General features: G+C 44.0%; 1 protein-coding gene across 3 annotated transcripts in view; it reads right to left on the reverse strand.

Moving 5' to 3' along the window:
* Positions 1-17943, reverse strand: part of LOC137198877 (semaphorin-6D-like) — a 153808-nt gene extending 135865 nt beyond the window's left edge. For 2 of the 3 annotated variants that reach the window (XM_067612881.1, XM_067612879.1), the window contains exon 1: positions 17724-17943. The gene's annotated coding sequence lies outside the window, so the exon portion shown is untranslated. The remainder of the gene's footprint in view (positions 1-17723) is intronic. The other variant, XM_067612880.1, reaches the window with a different exon arrangement.
* Positions 17944-19452: the final 1509 nt, after the last annotated feature.

A 19452-nucleotide genomic window follows, 5' to 3' on the forward strand; every position in this document is an offset into this window, starting at 1 on the left:
CGTGAATAAAGCTGTGCTGCGTTCAGGTGCTGCTGCTGAAATCAGACATTTAGACTCTGCAGTCGGCGCCGTTAAACTGTTGCAGAAGAAGAAGAAACAACCAGATGACGTCATTAAAGAGCGATGATGGAAATATGACATGTGAGGAAGGTTACAGCCTCCTCATCATCGCTCCACACACACATCTTCCTCAGACTACAGGAGACTCTTTCAGGTTTGTTCTGCAGATTGAAGCTGTGATGAAGAGGAGGATGAAGGTCTTACTGGAGCAGCAGCTGCTCTGATGGAGGAAAACGTCTCTTTTATTTCAGCCGATGTCTGTCTGTCATCTCTTCTTCTTCTCTAATTTCCTCTCAGAGCTGCAATTAATGTGAAAATCACTTTCCTGTCTGAGAAGAAGCTTCTCCGACTGTCAAAACTTCATCAACTGCAGGAACGTTTCATGCAAATGAGGCGTTTTTTTATTCCCATCAGCAGGTTGCTGAGTGAATCATTTCTGCTTCCTTTAAAGTAAAAACTGTCATCATCATCATCATCATCATCATCAGGAGGAAGGAGACCGGCTTTGTTCTGTGCTTTCATGTGAGAATTAAAAGAGAAACGCTTCAAACTAAAGTCAACATGATGGAGACGTTTCCGTTAGCAACAAGATACCTGAGGTTCATTAAAGTGAAGACACCAACATGAAGTGTGTCAGTGAGGTGTTCACCACAACAGGTTCACAACTCTTCATCATTCTTCATAAAGATCTTCCTCATGTGGTGTTGTGATGATGATGATGCTGGGTTTAGATCTGGTGACTGTGAAGGTCATAACCAAACCCTGCCAGCGTAACAGAGCCCCCAGACCCCCTCACTGTAGGGGTCCAGCATCCAGACCTGGACCAGGTTTAACTTTAATGTGTCACCAGTCTGTATATTTATATTCAGTTAATTGTTTTGAATCATTTTTGTAAATAACTGCTAAAATTCTGTCTCTTAATAAAGCATCTATAACACATATTTCTCTCCTCCACAGTCTGATCTATAACAGTGAGTAACGTGTTGGTGATGAACCTGCAGAGAATCACCAGAGACTCTGTAGCTCCTCTCGGCTTTACGGAGCTTTATAGTGAGTTTCAGCTCATTGTTTATCTGTCCGGCTGCAACTTTACTGTTCTGCTTCACTCTCAGCGTCTCATAGCGTTGTTTTCAGAGTAAAAGCTGTAAAAAGCCGCTGAACACAACCTGCTCACAGTTAGCTGTAGACTAGCTGCTCACAGTTAGCTGTAGACTACCTGCTCACAGTTAGCTGTAGACTACCTGCTCACAGTTAGCTGTAGACTAGCTGCTCACAGTTAGCTGTACGCTACCTGCTCACAGTCAGCTGTAGACTAGCTGCTCACAGTTAGCTGTACGCTACCTGCTCACAGTCAGCTGTAGACTAGCTGCTCACAGTTAGCTGTAGACTACCTGCTCACAGTTAGCTGTAGACTAGCTGCTCACAGTTAGCTGTAGACTAGCTGCTCACAGTTAGCTGTAGACTAGCTGCTAACAGTTAGCTGTAGACTAGCTGCTCACAGTTAGCTGTAGACTAGCTGCTAACAGTTAGCTGTAGACTACCTGCTCACAGTTAGCTGTAGACTACCTGCTCACAGTTAGCTGTAGACTAGCTGCTCACAGTTAGCTGTAGACTACCTGCTCACAGTTAGCTGTAGACTACCTGCTCACAGTTAGCTGTAGACTAGCTGCTCACAGTTAGCTGTAGACTAGCTGCTCACAGTTAGCTGTAGACTACCTGCTCACAGTTAGCTGTAGACTACCTGCTCACAGTTAGCTGTAGACTAGCTGCTCACAGTTAGCTGTAGACTACCTGCTCACAGTTAGCTGTAGACTAGCTGCTCACAGTTAGCTGTAGACTAGCTGCTCACAGTTAGCTGTAGACTAGCTGCTAACAGTTAGCTGTAGACTACCTGCTCACAGTTAGCTGTAGACTACCTGCTCACAGTTAGCTGTAGACTAGCTGCTCACAGTTAGCTGTAGACTACCTGCTCACAGTTAGCTGTAGACTACCTGCTCACAGTTAGCTGTAGACTAGCTGCTCACAGTTAGCTGTAGACTACCTGCTCACAGTTAGCTGTAGACTAGCTGCTCACAGTTAGCTGTAGACTAGCTGCTCACAGTTAGCTGTAGACTAGCTGCTAACAGTTAGCTGTAGACTAGCTGCTCACAGTTAGCTGTAGACTAGCTGCTAACAGTTAGCTGTAGACTACCTGCTCACAGTTAGCTGTAGACTAGCTGCTCACAGTTAGCTGTAGACTAGCTGCTCACAGTTAGCTGTAGACTAGCTGCTCACAGTTAGCTGTAGACTACCTGCTCACAGTTAGCTGTAGACTACCTGCTCACAGTTAGCTGTAGACTAGCTGCTCACAGTTAGCTGTAGACTAGCTGCTCACAGTTAGCTGTAGACTAGTTGCTCACAGTTAGCTGTACGCTACCTGCTCACAGTTAGCTGTAGACTAGCTGGTGAACATAGTGGAGCATTTAGCAGCTAAAGAGCCAGATATTTCCCTCAGGAGTTGGTAGAGAGCAAAAACAGCTATAAGAGTGAATATTGGACAGAAACACGACTCCACATGAATGATGATGTTGCTTCGTAAATAATCAGCTGTTTACTAACAAGTTCAACATGTCAACTATCAGAGTTAATGTTCACTGCTGGTTTCTGATGGAAACTAAACATCAGTTACTGACAAACTAATCAAATGAGAAAATATTCAACAGACTGATTAATATTGAAAACAATGATCAACTCAGGAAACCGTCACAAACTACTTTCTGTCATTTAAACTCTGATTTGTGTCCTCTCTCTCTCTCTCTCTCTCTCTCTCTCTCTCTCTCTCTCTCTCTCTGTGTGTGTGAAGCTCACTCGCTCTCCGACAGACAGCAGATGTTGATTCAGGTTGAACACAAACACAGATGTGCTGCAGTTTACTCAGTGTGTTGCAGTCAAACTGTGACTGTGTGGCAGTTAATAAGACATCTGCAGAGCTTCCTGTCAGCCAGACCGGAGCCTCGGCAACGTTAAAGTCACAATCCACCAAAAAACTGTCTCATTCTCACTTCTGTCTCTGTTCACCGGCACTTTAATGGTGAAAAACATGTTTTTATCAAACATATGACGGAGAGAAAGACGTCCTGACTGGCCAAACATTCTCAGACTCATGTTTATGTTGTTTAAAGTATTTTATCAGCTTTCACTTCTGTGGGAATCTCATCTGTCTCCTGCAGGATGAAACATCTGTAGATGATAACATCTGTCTCAGCTGGTGAATCCACACGAAGCAGAGAGGAAACCACACCGACACTGAAACACACAGTCAGGTGACAGACAGACAGTCAGGTGACAGATGAAGCTGCAGCTACACCATTCATCCTCTCAGTGATACTTTAAAAACTCACACGTGTAGATCTGAAGTGTGAATATCTGTTGATCACGTCTGTTATCTGCAGATCAGCTGAGACGATCATCAACAGATCGATTGATTCTGATAATAGTTTCCAGACAGGAAGCAACACATCTGCAGAGAAACAGCAGAATGTTTTCATACTCGGAGTCTCGTCTGTGACGACGTGACGGGACACGAACGCTGAGACTCTCCTCCAACAAACAACTGAAGAGTCTCGACTCACCAACTGGAAACACAACAGTCCACTCATCTATCAAACACACACACACACCTGGAGAGAGGCGGCGTGTGTGTGTGATTGATCATCAGTCTGAGGTTGGTAGCGTCCTGCTGAACTCAGACATGATACATGTGTTTATATTCAGGTATCAATACGTCTGATCAGAGGCTGTTTCAGTGTGTCAGTGTGACAGAAACCAGTCGTCTGTATATCATGTTACACCGTAAACAGCTGATTCACCGGACTGTTCACGTTACACACTTTGATCAAATATAAACTGATATCAGATCTTTGAACAGCTGTTCATAATCTATTGATTGATTGATATCAATAATCCCTGTCAGCAGACAGCAGCTCTGCTCTCAACCTTTACAACAGTTTTTTCTACTTTCAGGCGAGTCGGCGTCGGCTCCTCGCTGAGCCGTGACTCCACTACGTTAAAGGAGTAGTTTACCTTCATCATCATCATCATCATCATCCTCACTGTGGCTGTTCCTGCATTATTTATAACTGCTCAACAAACTGCACGTTGTTGTGTCGCTAACGAAGCTCTGCTAATTCAGCAAGGAACATGTTTCACTTCCTGTAAATTCTTCACAATAAAAGTTTCCTGTTATTTAGTCATTTAAAAGCTTTTAATTTGAAGCAGTAAAGCAGGAAATGTTGGGTTTGCATCAGCGACAACTTAAAGGAGCTTCAGTGACATCAGTCCATCATCAGGTGTTTGGTGTGTTTTCTCCGGCGGCCATGTTTCTCAGGGGCTCACAATCAACAGTTGCCATGGTAACCAGCAGGGAGCTTTGTTAACTTAAAGGTGAATAATAATACGACTCAACAGGAACGCAGAGAAACACAGAGGAGAAAGATGTCAAACAATGAGCAGGTAATGAGCCTGAACAGAGACGTCCTGTTGCTAAGGTGGTTGCTAAGGCGGTTGCTAAGGCGGTTGCTAAGGTGTTTCCATGTGTTGTTCAGCTCCAACGTGTACGGATGGATTTGAGAAGTTGACATTTGGAGTAAAGAAGGAGAAGAAGAAGTGAAATCCTGCTACTATAGTGTGTTTACGTAGCCTCCGGAGCCGGAGGAAGCTTCCTGAAGCTGACCAATCAGAACAGAGTGGGCTCATCAGGAGGCGGGGCCTTAAAGAGACAGGAGCTAAAACGGCCTGTTTCAGACAGAGGCTGAACTGAGGGGCTGCATAAAGGACCAGTAGAAGATCAATAAGGAGTTTTTATTCCAGTAGAGACCCAGAAATATAAATATAGAGGCTGGAGATGAGTCCTTTAATGTATCTATTTATTTATGTATTTATTATTATTATTATTATTATTATTATTATTATCTTAATATATAGTCATTTTAAAATATGCTTATGTTGTCACAGACATTGTTGTGTTTTGTTTTTAACAATAAAAAGATGAAATGCAGCCTTGTGATGAGCTGAATCCTCCTGACTGTGCACTCAGCCTCGACACGTTTCATCATGTTGCGTCACCGTTACACCGCAAATCACAGGAAGTGTCACCATAAGCAGAGAAGAAGAGACACGAGGAGGAAAAAGGTGAGAGGAAGGCAGGTACGTTTGATTCACTGCACCCCAGCCCCCTGCAGCACACACACACACACACACACACACGCGAGTGTGTTCAGCCTGATGCAACTAACTGGAGTTTATAACATCAGTAATAATCTCTGTCTCTGTCTCAGTAGTGACGCTGCGTGATGACGGACAGACGGTTCACTTTCTGCAGCTTTTACTTATTCATGATGTTTGTTTTTGTATTAAACAACATATTCTGCATCTTTCAACCTCTCACATCCATCCGTACACGTTGGACGTGAACGACACGGCGAGCCGACGTCAGCGAGGTGGAGAGAAGCGTCACAAACGAAGCGTCGCGGCAGGTTGAAGCCCTGAGTTTTGACTTGCAGGCAGCATCTCTGCAGACGTTCACCTCAAGTTTCTACAAAGCAGAATATGAAGCTTTTAAAGGACAAACACACACTCACAGTCCACACGCACGCTGGAAGAGCTGGAGGGTTCACTATTTATCCCTTTTTCATTACTGATTCATGTATACACACACACACACACACATACACACACACACATATATATACACACACACACATATATATACACACACACACATACACACACACACATATATATACACACACACACATATATATACACACACACACACACATACACACACACACATATATATACACACACACACACATACACACACACACACATACATACACATATATATACACACACACACACACACACACATACACACACACACATATATATACACACACACACACACACACACACATACACACACACACATATATATACACACACACACATACACACACACACATATATATACACACACACACACATACACACACACACATATATATACACACACACACATACACACACACACACACACACACATACACACACACATATATATATATATATACACACACACACACACACACACACACACACACACTACACGCTCTGTTTAATCTAATAGCATGATCTATAATCTAACATTATTAATAATCTAATATCCAGCGCTGCGGCTTGTAGCAGGAGAACGTTAGCCTAGTTAGCCTAGTTAGCTAACGTTAGCCCTGCTTGTAATAGTCAATTAAAATGCTTTTCTTTTTCCCTTTTTAATTAACAGCTGTAAGTCTTTGCATTTTGATGATTAGATTATTGATCAGTCTTACATGTGCAGCGACCAGCGTGCGTCATGTGAACATGTATCACTGTAGACAGACTGTAACTGCATATAAACACCAATAAACACCAAGACTATAAATATAGTTACAACTATTTAACATCCACTGAACTATTAACTCCAGTTATAATTAACCATCATTATAGACATAGAAAAACAGTTTCTAATGAATCAGCAGCACAAACAGCGTCTACGCAGAGACGTGAGGTGTGTTTGGATGTTTGGATGTTTGGATCACAGATTAACGCTTCTGTCTCGTCTCTGATTGGTCGGCTGCTGCTGGTGGCTATAACGAGACGTAGCTGCTGTTACTGGCTGGTTTCACCATCAGCAGCTTTTTATGAATATAATGTAAGACCTTCTCCTCCTCTCTCTGCACATGCACTTCTGAAATATTTGAATCCCAGCCCTGTTAATCCCGACCCACCTGCAGACACCTTCTCCACCTCCGATAAGCCCAGCGCAGCATCAGCCTCTCTAATACTGCTTTTATTCTGTCTGAGTGTGTGTGTGTGTGTGTGTGTGTGTGTGTGTGTGTGTGTGTGTGTGTGTGTGTGTGTGAGGGGGCGGGGTTTGTTTCTGAAATAACTATGCAGTCTCTGTGTGAGTGATTGGTGATGGTTTAGTGACGTCACTACAGTAATCATTATGTATTTATAGATGCTCTGAATCAGTTTGATATGTTCATGTTTAACGTTGTTGTTTTGGTGAAACATGCTGCTCATGTGATGCTGTTAAAAAACAGAACAAACAACCAAACAGTCTGCTGGAGTCTGATATCATCTCACTCTTCCTCACTTCCACACTCTCACAAACACATCAAACCAAACGATGAAGCCAAACTACACATTTACTAACGAAGCAGATGAGACAGAACCAGAAGCTTCAATAACACGTTACTGCTGAAACCATGGAGGGAGGAGGAGGAGGGAGGAGGAGGAGGGAGGAGGAGGGAGGAGGAGGGAGGAGGGAGGAGGAGGGAGGAGGGAGGAGGAGGAGGGGGGAGGAGGGAGGAGGAGGGAGGAGGAGGAGGGAGGAGGAGGAGGGAGGAGGGAGGAGGAGGGAGGAGGGAGGAGGAGGAGGAGGACGGAGGAGGAGGGGGGAGGAGGGAGGAGGAGGAGGACGGAGGAGGAGGGGGGAGGAGGGAGGAGGGAGGAGGAGGAGGACGGAGGAGGAGGAGGAGGAGGAGGAGGAGGGGGGAGGAGGAGGGAGGAGGGAGGAGGAGGAGGAGGACGGAGGAGGAGGGGGGAGGAGGAGGGAGGAGGAGGGGGGAGGAGGGAGGAGGGAGGAGGGAGGAGGAGGAGGACGGAGGAGGAGGAGGAGGAGGAGGAGGAGGGGGGAGGAGGAGGGAGGAGGGAGGAGGAGGGGGGAGGAGGAGAGAGGAGGAGGGGGGAGGAGGGAGGAGGAGGGAGGAGGGAGGAGGAGGAGGAGGACGGAGGAGGAGGGGGGAGGAGGGAGGAGGAGGGGGGAGGAGGGAGGAGGGAGGAGGGAGGAGGAGGAGGACGGAGGAGGAGGAGGAGGAGGAGGAGGAGGGGGGAGGAGGAGGGAGGAGGGAGGAGGAGGAGGAGGACGGAGGAGGAGGGGGGAGGAGGAGGGAGGAGGAGGAGGACGGAGGAGGAGGGGGGAGGAGGAGGAGGGAGGAGGAGGGGGGAGGAGGAGAGAGGAGGAGGGGGGAGGAGGGAGGAGGAGGAGGACGGAGGAGGAGGAGGAGGGAGGAGGGGGGGGGAGGACAGAGGAGGAGGGGGGAGGAGGAGGGAGGAGGAGGAGGACGGAGGAGGAGGAGGAGGGAGGAGGAGGGAGGATTATTGCAGTGATTTGGCCTTCAGGACCAATTCCAGACTGCAGCCAGATCATCCAACCACTGCTGGATCCGTCTCCACCAACACCTGTCACACCTGTCACACCTGTCACACCTGTCACACCTGTCACACCTGTCACACCTGTCACATCTGTTACACCTGTCACACCTGTCACACCTGTCACACCTGTCACACCTGTCACACCTGTTACACCTTTCACGTCTGTTACATCTGGTATTAGCAGCTTTTTCTCTGTCGTGTAAATCAGTGTATGTGAGTGTGATAATGTGTCGGCTGGATGCAGCAGCAGCATCTGACAAACATCTTACACTCTGGACTGATGAACGAGTCTGGCTGGACGCACTGTTAGATCCTATGATTGGCGGAAAACCACTTTACCTCGCAGGTAAAATGGCGGCCTGCTTGGCCACGCGGTGACCCGGGAGACTTTAAACAAAATATTCATACAGACGTGTTTTTAACTACCGAGCACCAGCACCGACGCCGGTCAGCTGACTCCGAGCCCAGCTATGTTATGAAGGAAATGCAGAGACTACATTCTCTCTCATAAAAAACAAATGTATAACAATAAGAATAAAGTTCTAGCGGTGTCACGATTGATTCTAAACTGAAAATTGATAGAAACCAGCGTTTGACCTTCACAATCAAAACCAGGATCAGAGATTCTCTCCGTGTGTTTGTGTCTCCAGCGGCGCCTGAAGAACAAACCCAACGTTTGACGGCTGACTCAGCAGCGCTCAGCGACATCCTGCAGCTGCTTCACTTCTGGAGACGACATGAGATGACGGAGAAACAACAGCAGTGGAGAATCCTCCTCCTGCCTGAAGTCACCACTGCGGTGTTTAAACCATTAAACCATTAAACCATTAAACCATTAAACCACTAAACCATTAAACCATTAAACCATTAAACCACTAAACCATTAAACCATTAAACCACTAAACCACTAAACTATTAAACCATTAAACCACTAAACTATTAAACCATTAAACCATTAAACCACTAAACTATTAAACCATTAAACCACTAAACCATTAAACCATTAAACCATTAAACCACTAAACCACTAAACCATTAAACCACTAAACCATTAAACCATTAAACCACTAAACCACTAAACTATTAAACCATTAAACCATTAAACCACTAAACTATTAAACCACTAAACCATTAAACCATTAAACCACTAAACCACTAAACTATTAAACCACTAAACCTTTAAACCACTAAACTATTAAACCACTAAACCATTAAACCACTAAACTATTAAACCACTAAACCACTAAACTATTAAACCATTAAACTATTAAACCACTAAACCACTAAACTATTAAACCACTAAACCACTAAACTATTAAACCATTAAACTATTAAACCACTAAACCACTAAACTATTAAACCACTAAACCACTAAACTATTAAACCATTAAACTATTAAACCACTAAACCACTAAACTATTAAACCACTAAACCACTAAACTATTAAACCATTAAACTATTAAACCATTAAACTATTAAACCATTAAACTATTAAACCATTAAACTATTAAACCATTAAACTATTAAACTATTAAACCACTAAACCACTAAACTATTAAACCATTAAACTATTAAACCATTAAACTATTAAACCATTAAACTATTAAACCACTAAACTATTAAACCATTAAACTATTAAACCATTAAACTATTAAACTATTAAACCACTAAACCACTAAACTATTAAACCATTAAACTATTAAACCACTAAACTATTAAACCATTAAACCATTAAACCACTAAACTATTAAACCATTAAACCACTAAACCATTAAACCATTAAACCATTAAACCATTAAACCACTAAACCACTAAACCATTAAACCACTAAACCATTAAACCATTAAACCACTAAACCACTAAACTATTAAACCATTAAACCATTAAACCACTAAACTATTAAACCACTAAACCATTAAACCACTAAACCACTAAACTATTAAACCACTAAACCTTTAAACCACTAAACTATTAAACCACTAAACCATTAAACCACTAAACTATTAAACCACTAAACCACTAAACTATTAAACCATTAAACTATTAAACCACTAAACCACTAAACTATTAAACCACTAAACCACTAAACCATTAAACCATTAAACCATTAAACTATTAAACCACTAAACCACTAAACTATTAAACCACTAAACCACTAAACCATTAAACCATTAAACCATTAAACTATTAAACCACTAAACCACTAAACTATTAAACCACTAAACTATTAAACCATTAAACTATTAAACCACTAAACCACTAAACTATTAAACCACTAAACTATTAAACCACTAAACCACTAAACTATTAAACCATTAAACTATTAAACCACTAAACCACTAAACTATTAAACCACTAAACCATTAAACTATTAAACCACTAAACCACTAAACTATTAAACCACTAAACCACTAAACTATTAAACCATTAAACTATTAAACCACTAAACCACTAAACTATTAAACCATTAAACTATTAAACCATTAAACCTCTAAACTATTAAACCATTAAACCATTAAACCATTAAACTATTAAACCACTAAACTATTAAACCATTAAACCATTAAACCATTAAACTATTAAACCACTAAACTATTAAACCATTAAACCACTAAACTATTAAACCATTAAACTATTAAACCACTAAACTATTAAACCATTAAACCATTAAACTATTAAACCATTAAACCATTAAACTATTAAACCACTAAACTATTAAACCATTAAACCATTAAACCATTAAACTATTAAACCACTAAACTATTAAACTATTAAACCACTAAACTATTAAACTATTAAACCACTAAACTATTAACAAATTTAAAAACATGGTGACTTATTTTAGACTCCAGAGACGGGTGACTACATCTGAACCCTGAACGCTAAACCCTGAACACTGAACCCTGAACACTGAACCCTGAACCCTAAACTCTGTACACTGAACACTAAACCCTGAACACTAAACCCTGAACCCTGAACACTAAACCCTGAACACTAAACCCTGAACACTGAACCCTAAACACTAAACTCTGTAAACTGAACCCTGAACACTGAACCCTGAACACTGAACCCTGAACACTAAACCCTGAACCCCGTACACTGAACCCTAACACTAAACCCTAAACACTGAACCCTGAACCTTGAACCCTGAACCCTAACACTAAACCCTGAACACTGAACCCTGAACCTTAAACCCTGAACACTAAACCCTAAACACTAAACCCTGAACGCTGAACCCCGAACCCTGAACACTAAACCATGAACACTGAACCCTGAACACTAAACCCTGAACCCTGAACCCTGAACACTGAACGCTGAACACTAAACCCTGAACGCTAAGCCTTAAACACTAAACTCTGTACACTGAACCCTAATGCTGAACCCTGAACACTAAACCCTGAACACTGAACCCTAACCCTGAACGCTGAACCCTGAACCCTGAACACTAAACCCTGAACACTAAACCCCGAACACTAAACCTCGAACAATAAACCCTGAACGCTGAACCCTGAACGCTGAACCCTGAACGCTGAACCCTGAACACTAAACCCTGAACACTAAACCTCGAACACTAACCCTGAACGCTGAACCCTGAACACTAAACCTCGAACAATAAACCCTGAACGCTGAACCCTGAACACTAAACCCTGAACACTAAACCTCGAACACTAAACCCTGAACGCTGAACCCTGAACACTAAACCCTGAACACTAAACCCTGAACCCTGAACACTAAACCATGAACCCTGAACACTAAACCCTGAACCCTGAACCCTGAACACTGAACGCTGAACACTAAAAACCCTGAACGCTAAGCCCTAAACACTAAACCCTGAACGCTGAACCCTGAACGCTGAACCCTGAACACTAAACCTCGAACACTAACACTGAACGCTGAACCCTGAACACTAAACCATGAACCCTGAACACTAAACCCTGAACCCTGAACACTGAACGCTGAACACTAAACCCTGAACGCTGAACCCTGAACACTAAACCTCGAACCCTAAACCCTGAACGCTGAACCCTGAACGCTGAACCCTGAACGCTGAACCCTGAACACTAAACCCTGAACACCAAACCTCGAACACTAACCCTGAACGCTGAACCCTGAACACTAAACCATGAAACCTGAACCCTAAACCCTGAACGCTGAACCCTAAACACTAAACCCTGAACACTGAACCCTGAACACTAAACCCTGAACACTGAACCCTGAACCCTAAACCCTGAACCCTGAACACTAAACCCTGAAAGCTGAACCCTGAACGCTGAACCCTAAACACTAAACCCTGAACACTGAACACTAAACCCCGAACACTAAATCCCGAACACTAAACCCTGAACGCTAAACCCCGAACCCTGAACACTAAACCATGAACACTGAACCCTAACCCTGAACGCTGAACCCTGAACACTAAACCCTGAACACTAAACCCCGAACACTAAACCATGAACACTGAACACTAAACCCTGAACACTAAACCCCGAACCCTGAACACTAAACCCTGAACACTAAACCCCGAACCCTGAACACTAAACCATGAACACTGAACCCTAACCCTGAACGCTGAACCCTGAACACTAAACCCTGAACACTAAACCCTAAACACTAAACCCTAAACACTAAACCCTGAACACTAAACCCCGAACCCTGAACGCTAAACCATGAACACTGAACATTAAACCCTGAACATTAAACCCCGAACCCTGAACGCTGAACCCTGAATGCTGAACCCTGAACCCTGAACCATAAACCCTGAACCATAAACCCTGAACCACAAACCCTGAACACTGAACCCTGAACACTAAACCCCGAACCCTGAACACTAAACCATGAACACTGAACCCTAACCCTGAACGCTGAACCTTGAACACTAAACCCTGAACACTAAACCCCGAACACGAAACCCTGAACACTGAACACTGAACCCTGAACGCTAAACCATGAACACTGAACATTAAACCCTGAACCCTGAACGCTGAACCCTGAACGCTGAACCATAAACCCTGAACGCTGAACCCTGAACGCTGAACCCTGAACGCTGAACCCTGAACGCTGAACCCTGAAAGCTGAACCCTGAACGCTGAACCCTGAAAGCTGAACCCTGAACGCTGAACCCTTAACCCTGAACACTAAACCCTGAACACTAAACCCTGAACCCTGAACACTAAACCCTGAACGCTGAACCCTGAACCCTGAACACTAAACCCTGAACGCTGAACCCTGAACACTAAACCCTGAACACTAAACCCTGAACCCTGAACACTAAACCCTGAACACTAAACCCTGAACCCTGAGCCCTGAACACTAAACCGTGAACACTAAACCCTGAACACTAAACCCTGAACCGTGAACACTAAACCCTGAACACTAAACCCTGAACTCTGAGCCCTGAACACTAAACCCTGAACACTAAACCCTGAACACTAAACCCTGAACACTAAACCCTGAACACTAAACCCTGAACCCTGAGCCCTGAACCCTGAAGCTCAGGTTTAGGTGAAGATGCTTCATAACGGAGAAGCTGATCAGCAGGAAGAATCAACTCAGATTATTATTCTGCTGCTGATCAAGTTTAATTTCCACAATTTCCTACAGTCAGACACTCAGCTACACACACACACACACACACACACACACACACACACACACACACATATATATACACGCACACACGCACATATATATACACACACACACACACACACACACACATATATATACACGCACACACACACACACACACATATATATATACACACACTTACACACACACACAGATATATACACGCACATACACACACACACACATATATACACGCACGCACACACACATATATATACACACACGCACGCACACACACACACACACAGATATATACACGCACACACACACAGTCACACACACACTCAGTCACACACACACACACAGATATATACACACACACACGCACACACACACACACACAGTCACACACACACAGATATATACACACACACACAGATATATACACACACACACACACAGTCACACACACACTCAGTCACACACACACACACAGATATATACACACACACACACACACACAGTCACACACACACACACACACACACACAGATATATATACACACACACACACACACACACACACACACAGATATATACACACACACACACACTCAGTCACACACACACACACACACACACAGATATATACACACACACACACACTCAGTCACACACACACACAGATATATACACACACACACACTCAGTCACACACACACACACATACTCAGAGGATTAGAACAAAAGGCGAGTCCCGCGGCTCAGATTTGCTCGCTGAACATAATGGCCGATGACATGCGGCAGTTTGGAGTCTTTCACGGCGATGCCGCTAATCTTCCTGCGCTGGAATAACATTATTCTCTCCACCCGGCCGCCCGCCCACCAGGGACTCGCAGGTTATTGTGTCCAAACGCACCCCAAGGTTAACACACACAAAGGAGCTGCCGATTGGCCGGTTCGCTGACAGATTTGTGAGGCAGGTGCTGGTTTTGGGTCGTAACACCTTGACTCAGCGGCCACAGTGAACAATGGAGGACGCGGTGAAGGAGGGGTGCATGCTGGGAAAACTGTTAACGGTGTTAATCCTGGTTTATGCTCTGTGTTAAACAAAGAATGAGGTGAACTTTGACCTCCATGTTATGATCACACACACAAACAAGCTCTGGTGCAAAGAGATGAGGTCACAGCTGGTTGACTGTTCCAGATGTTTCTGATGTCACATCACAGCTGCAGCTCATCGTCACCTTCATTCATTCATATCAGTCAGATACAGTAGAGAGCGTCATCCAATCAGAGCAGCAGCTGATATTCACCTTTTAAAACCTTCAACAAGTTACTGTTTAAGATTATAAAACGATCAATCGATCATAAAACAGTCAAACTTTGAGAGACAGAAAGTTCAGTTCAGCTGTTTTATAATGATCTCGTTATAATTAACTCTCTGAGTTACTATGAATCAAATATCACAAACACAGAACTCCCGTCTGTCGCTGTGCAACGATTGGCTGGAAAAATCCAAAGTTTTAAACATAATAAACAAAACTTTATTAACCAAATTTCCAGCAAACAGTCAAAAGAAAATATGAATGATGTGTTTAAATCCGCTGGTTTATATTGAACATAAACGTCTCCAGTTATCAATCATCTCTATCATCAATAATCTGCAGATTTACACGTGCTGTCAGCTGATCTATCTTTCATTAACGAGTTAATTACTGACAAAACTTAATCTAGAAGTGATTAATCATTGACAGGAAGCTCCGCCTCCTTCATTTGCATATTGAGATCTGATCAGAATGTTTGAATAATAAAGATTATTGCCATTATTGATTAATCTGCAGATTATTTTCAGTCTTGACTGTAAATAAGAATCTGAAACCAGAGAATATTATTCATATTATAATCTATCCATTGATCATCTCAGCTGTAAAGATGATGATCAGTCGTCGTTATTCTGATCAGATCTGAGCTGCAGCAGAACGTTTATGATTCATCTCACGACTCCAACATTATGTTTTACTAGATTTCAGCTTGTTCAACGTTTCATCATCATGAACTCAGCTCATAAACATTTATGTCGGGCTTTAAAACTGATAGTAAAATCTATTTTTCATGTGAGAAGGCAGTTTCAGCAGCGTACATCCAGATATTAGATCATCCAGGAGAAGCTGCAGCTCCTCTGTGACTTCATGCCAAACTGCATCAATGTTGACATTAATAATTCAATATCCTGCTCATAATTGGCGGTTAATTGGCGGAACGGCGTCCTTCCTGAGGTGACGGCTGTGTTTCCCTCCGACTTCTCTTCATTTCAGAGCAACAATAAAACCCTGAGCCAGCAGCGGCGGGACGACCTTCAGCCCCCCCCACGCTTCCTGTCCTCGTTACAGCCGCCGCCGCTTAATGAGACACCAATAAAAACCACTTAAGGACAATTTAGGTTGTTTACTCAGAGTTCAGCCGTAGATCCCTGATCAGAGTCTGAACGGAGCCTCCGATCTGCTGCTGAACCAGTAAAAACCTCTTAGACCCATCAATCAATCAAACACCTCATTGATCCTGCACAGCTTCTGATTCTACATGTTTAGCTCCATTAATCAATCAATCTGTTGATTAATCGATTAGCTGATCTATAAACTGTCTTCAGATGATCAAACGGTTCAAAGATCCTCCGTTAACTTCCAGCAGCGAAGCTTCAATGAAACCAGTAATCAATCATCAACTAATCGATTGATCGTTGCAGCTTTATTTCTTTTAGCATCTTTTTATCCCCAAGAAGAAGAAGAAGAACTCACATCTGATCACGTCTGATCAATAGTTCTACAACATCTGCAGATGTTCAAATCTAATCATCCAGTCAAGTTATTGATCAATTGATCGACTGGTTATTTTGGCTGATCAATAACAGCAGCAAAACAATCATCACAACCATGAAGTTCATGACATCACCAGGTCGTCAGCCAATCAGGGTTCAGCTCAGTACAGGATCCATTTCATGTTTGTTTGTTTGTTGTAAATAAACCAGCTGTCAAAACAAAACTGGACTTCAATAAAGTTGCAACAGTTTGAATAATAATAATTGAATAATTCTCTGATCGCAGCTGTTAATGTGAAGATGTCTGATGACGTCAACTAATCAATTAATCCAGAGAATAATCGACTGAATCGATAATGAAAATAATAGTTAGTTCTTTAACAGAGGAGAGTTTGATCAATGTCAATAATAATCAGTGATGTCATCAGATGCAGCTCAGATATGATCATGTGATCATTTATTCAGAGCTGCACGAGACTCAATAATCAGTAATCAATAGCTGCAGGACTCAGACTGAAGTCAAATATTCATCTTTACATCAGATCTCAGAGGACCGACGAGTCCACGGACACGCTGCTGCTGCTGCGCGTGCTCACGCCTGCATGATTGACAGCTATCAATCAAAGCTGCCAGACAAACGCACGCGCTCCAAAAACACGCACAAATTCACAGATTTCATCCCGAAAATACACAAACACCCACAAACACACGCACGTACACACAAGGCAAACACCGGGCACGCACGCGCCAACACACACACACGCAAAGAGGCAGGCACCGGGCACGCACGCGCCAACACACACACACACACACACACACACACGCAAAGAGGCAGGCACCGGGCACGCACGCGCCAACACACACACACACACACACACACACACGCAAAGAGGCAGGCACCGGGCACGCACGCGCCAACACACACACACGCACAGAGGCAGGCACCGGGCACGCACGCGCCAACACACACACACACACACACACACACACGTTGAGTCAGCGGTGTTTCCTGCAGGAAAACGTCAGTAGAAGAAGAACAAACTCACCTTTCTGCGTGCAGACAGCAGCTTCCCTCCACCGCGCTCAGTAATCCACAACAGCGCCGCTTATTTCCAAACAACACGGGACCGAACCGGGAAAATCCTGATCCTGCACGAGCCGCTCCAGGTATAAATCCAGCGCGAGGGCGCGAGCTGCCAGACAGACACACCGGGACACGGCGCGTCCCGTCCGGCTCCAAACGACACAATGAGGCGTCTCTCAGCAGCCAGCGTCTCCGGCTGCAGGCCACGCCCTCCTCATCTGCATAATAGACCCCCGCATCCAATCAGAGGGCTGGCCCCGCCCCCTTCCAATTTAAAGTAACTGTGTTGAATTTAACGGTTTCTCTAAATGTCACAAAATACACAAAATACACATCATCATAAAAAACATGTTTCTACTTTATTATTGTTCATTTCTCAATAAAGTCAGTAAAACAGAAAACATGTTCTCACTTTAAAACCGGAACTTCTGTTGTTTACAAGAAATAATTCAAACTAAAAAGGAAAATTAAACAAAGTTACTGTGATCAGATTAAAGGTTTATTACTTTAAATAAGAAGTAAAAAGATTCATCTGAATAAAAGTAAAAAGGGGCCTCCTCCTCACCTCCTCCTCCTCACCTCCTCCTCCTCACCTCCTCACCTCCTCATCCTCCGCCCTCATCCTCACCTCCTCACTCCTCACCTCCTCCTCATTCCTCCTCATCCTCACCTCCTCACTCCTCACCTCCTCACTCCTCACCTCCTCATTCCTCCTCATCCTCACCTCCTCACTCCTCACCTCCTCACTCCTCACCTCCTCCTCATTCCTCCTCATCCTCACCTCCTCACTCCTCACCTCCTCACTCCTCACTCCTCCTCACTCCTCACTCCTCCTCATCCTCAACTCCTCACTCCTCACCTCCTCACTCCTCCTCACTCCTCACCTCCTCCTCATTCCTCCTCATCCTCACCTCCTCACTCCTCACCTCCTCACTGCTCACTCCTCCTTATCCTCACCTCCTCACTCATCCTCACCTCCTCACTCCTCACCTCCTCACTGCTCACTCCTCCTCATCCTCAACTCCTCACTCCTCACCTCCTCACTCCTCCTCACTCCTCACTCCTCCTCATCCTCACCTCCTCACTCCTCCTCACCTCCTCACTCCTCACCAGTAGTTACTACTGGTAGCTACTGGGAACCACAGCATCAGTCGACAGACTGAGTTTGTGTCTCTGCAGGATAATTAAAGTCGAGTAGAAGAAGAAGAGTGAAGAAGACGCTTCACACGCAGCTCCGAGCTCAGCCTCCCTGTCTGTATGTCTGTCGTCACATCTGTTTGTCCTTCCTCCTCTTCCTGCACCTCATCCTCCTCTTCCTCCTCATCCTTCTTCTCATCCTCCTCCCCCTCCTCCTCGTTCTTGCCGTCCTCCTCCTCATCCTCCTCATCCTCTTCCTCCTCTTCCTCCTCTTCCTCCTCCTCCTCCAGTTCATCGTGCTGTTTATGAGAAACAGCAGATTACAGGATGTGAGGATGTGTGATATCTGGGGAAATAAGCTTTTGACTGTTGAATTAATTAAACTGACGTCTGAAACACTGAGAGGACAAAAACCAGCAGAACCAGCAGACAAACGTCTGTTGATCAGTCTGTTGGTCAGTCAGTCTAACATCAGCATGCTAACACCTGCATGTTAACATCAGCATGCTAACACCAGCATGCTAACATCAGCATGCTAACACCTGC

This window comes from Thunnus thynnus, chromosome 15 (assembly GCF_963924715.1).
Source record: "Thunnus thynnus chromosome 15, fThuThy2.1, whole genome shotgun sequence".
Classification (NCBI taxonomy): Eukaryota; Metazoa; Chordata; class Actinopteri; order Scombriformes; family Scombridae; genus Thunnus; species Thunnus thynnus.